Genomic DNA, 786 nt, shown 5'->3' with positions numbered 1-786 from the left:
CACTCTAAAGGTTCATCTCTAAATAAGGTTGCCAATGCCACTGGGCAATCATGTTTTTGGACTCATGCTTTTATATTCTTTTTAATTCCGATTTATTTTTAGATTATCTTACAATCAGTATAAGAAGTAAGACCCAAGATTGTAATGTATATACACTCTCTTGACGACTTTTCTCAAGTANTCTTTAAATTCCTTTCTATGGTAATCTCCAAGAAAGAAATGTTAGTATAAGGTGATTAAAAGAATAGCATCACATCAGTTTTTTTGGCTTTGCTTGGGAGTAGGGTTTTGGAGGGGAAGGGGTGGCTTTGGAAAGCCTTCACCTCGTTTGGGAATTGAATAAAGGAGAGATAAAATGTCAAAATATATAACCAAATATTTTTAAAGTTCAACACATGTTTTTATAAGAAAATATTACGGTATTAATCACTTTTAACTCTTAAATTTCAACACATGTTTTTCCATGTCGTTTTGGATAACAAAAGAATATGTAGATTTTTGTGTCTTTCTCACAATGACATATTGTGAGAAAAACACAATAATATAGTAAGACTTGTTTTCATTTTTGTACAGTTATTAATTTTGAGTTTTTTACTTTTAATTTTTTATTATGTTTGTGTCTATTCTTAATACATCTTCCCCAATTATTTTTATCAACAATTTTTATTATTATTTAGAGGGTACCGAAGGTGCAAAATTACAAGAAAATAGAAAATAGAAGACTAAAATTCACAATAAAGTGATATGTCTTGGGAAGAGTTAAATGAGAAGGTTGCGAGAACCATA

The sequence above is a fragment of the Lupinus angustifolius genome, chromosome LG01 (genome assembly GCF_001865875.1).
Source record: "Lupinus angustifolius cultivar Tanjil chromosome LG01, LupAngTanjil_v1.0, whole genome shotgun sequence".
Taxonomy (NCBI): Eukaryota; Viridiplantae; Streptophyta; class Magnoliopsida; order Fabales; family Fabaceae; genus Lupinus; species Lupinus angustifolius.
Note: the sequence above shows the minus strand (reverse complement) of the source record.